We start from the raw sequence: 2,686 nt of genomic DNA on the forward strand, positions 1-2,686 counted from the left end.
AACTATATATATATATATATTTATATATATATAGTTGTTGTTGTTATGTGCCGTAGAGTGGGACCCGACTCATAGCGACCCCTCCTTGGGTTTCCCAGGCAGTATCACTACGGAAGTAGATTGCCCCATCTTCCTTCCTAGGAGTGGCTTTTTTTATTTGCTTTTGTGTCCAGTTTCCTTATTTTGGTTATATGAAAAGATATATTAGACTTTCATAATAGTACTTTAGCAATTTCATTTCTCTAAGGATAAGTAAAAGCTTTTGGCTAAGCATGTGCCAGAAGTGGCTTTATTGGATTTTTATTTTTTCTCCTTCATCCATTATGCTTTTTTGTATTCATTCAGTGCAATTTGTTTAAAATTTTTCCCTCTTCTTTCCACTTACTTTAAAAACTGCATTTGGTAGTAAACACATTTTGCAAATGTGATACATTGATATGGGTTTCCTTTGCATTTTCATGATGCTGACACTAACAAATGCTAAGAGAAGGTTGAAACTGTCAGAGTTTTATGTCACTTTGATAACAAGTATTTTTAAAGCTTTCTATTCTGTTATATGATTCAAGCAGTGGTACCTCTTTTTTTTGTTTGCAAGCTGTAGTAACTTTCCAGTAATTTTAAGAAAAAGAGACAATGATTAGAAGAATTAGGTAGACATCTTGGCTTTAAGAAATGAAGACATAAGAAAAATAGAATATGCAATTTAGATTTAGCCTAAGGTGTTTTAGAGTATCTGCTGTGCTTCAGTGGAGTAAAGTACACTATCATATAGCATTGTATAGGCACTTGTTATAAATTTAGGACAAAACCATCCCTAATACTTGTGGGATCTAGAGCAAGAGTAAGGAGCCCTGGTGATGCAGTGGTTAAAGAGCTCGACTCCTAAACAAAAGCATTGGTGATTTGAACCTACCATTTGCTCCACTGAAGAAAGATGTGGGAGTCTGTTTCTATAAAGACTTAGAGCCTTGGAAACCCTATGAGGCAGTTCTACTCTGTCCTAAACAATTGCTATGAGAAATTGACTCAAAGACAGGGAGGTCTTTTATTTCAGGGCTTATGGCTATGTTTTGGTCAATGGTTGTTTGAGTAATAAATAACATAGATTCTTTTATAACAAAGCCAGGCCTGCTTCTTCTTCTGCATCACATAGTCTGATAAACAATGAAGAAATATTTTAAAATATCATTTGCTAACAAATTATTACCCTCTTAGGGATTATCAAAAAGGAAAATGATATCTAAATCTTTGCATATATTTAGTTTTAAGTTATACTGTAGAAGACTGGTTTCTAGGCAAAGAAATGATTCTTATAAATGAAGGCAGACAGGTGGGAAATTGATGGGAATGAGCGGAGGCTAAATAATTCCTGTAGTAGAGAGAAATACTAATATTTAGCAGTGACACAAATATTTTCAAGAATGTGTTCCTCCTATGCCTATCTTTTCTTTCTAAACATTAGGCATGTGTTTTTGTTTCTGTGCCTATTTAGAATTCTCTCACTTATTTACATGTATCTCCATCCCTCTGTTCCCCACCTTTTTTTTTTTTTTTTTTTTCCCAAATCTACTCAGATGTGTTGCATGCCTGTGAATTATACCCCAAGTGTGACAGATGATGACTATTTGGAGGATGCCAAGTAGCAGTTGCCCTAGCAACAATAACCAGGGGATGCTTCTCAGAACTTCTCCCTCCTCCCTTCCCTATGATTTTCCCTGTTTTGAGAGTTAGATAACATGGTTACCAGAATTAGCAGAAGCTCCTTTCCCCCTGGCATAATGGAAGAGAGAAAACTTAGAGATGTCTGCCTTTTTCTGACTATCAGGGGAAATTCAACATCTCTCTGAAAGGAGGGGAACCTTGTAGAGGGAAAAGCACTGTGTGCTATCATACTAATAAATGCTTAATTGTGAAAGAATTAATTGTCAGAGTTGCTACCACAAACCGCTTGTGAAGAAGAAAACAGTCATTGTTGGATTTCCACATGTGTGCTAAAAGAACGGTATGTAAATTGCACTGCAAGATGCTATGTTCTGTGAGAGTAAATCTCTGGTCTGTTCTACTGAATCTGACGTTGCAGATTTTATTTTCCTTTATTCTCAAATGACAAAAAAGTAAAAGTGGAGTTTATCTAGGTACCTAGAGAGAAAATTTCTTCTAATTACCTATGGCCTTATTGAAATTTACACCTTCCCTTTCTAATAAAATAAATTATATTAAACCAGAGAATGAAGTTCAAATAATATTCTGTTTACTAAAAGGAAATTTCTATGAGGCAAATGAAACTTAACCTTCAGGGTGTTTCACTTGCAAGAGTCCTTCTCAAGGCCCTGTATCTATATTTGGATTTTTACATTTATTAATCCCAGTCTTAAAAAAAAAAAACTACCACCTTTAAAATTCCACAAATTCTGGATTAACCCTTGAAAAGAAAGGAAAACATAAATGACTCACCTGATCATATATCATTTGTATTTTATCACTTATTGTGGCTAATTCAGTTTTTCAACTTACAGCTTTACTTGAAAATAATGTCTCTAGTTTTCTGTTATTTATTTATTTATTTATTTATTTGCTGTGTTGGATTGGGTTCTCTAGAGAAACACAAAAACCAGCAAAGTATATATATATATTTATAGAGAGAGAGAGAGAGATTTATCTTAGGTAAATGGCTCACAAGTGTGTA

Source organism: Orycteropus afer, unplaced genomic scaffold (assembly GCF_000298275.1).
Source record: "Orycteropus afer afer isolate SDZICR_OR568_19922 unplaced genomic scaffold, OryAfe1.0 scaffold00022, whole genome shotgun sequence".
In the NCBI taxonomy this organism is placed as follows: domain Eukaryota; kingdom Metazoa; phylum Chordata; class Mammalia; order Tubulidentata; family Orycteropodidae; genus Orycteropus; species Orycteropus afer.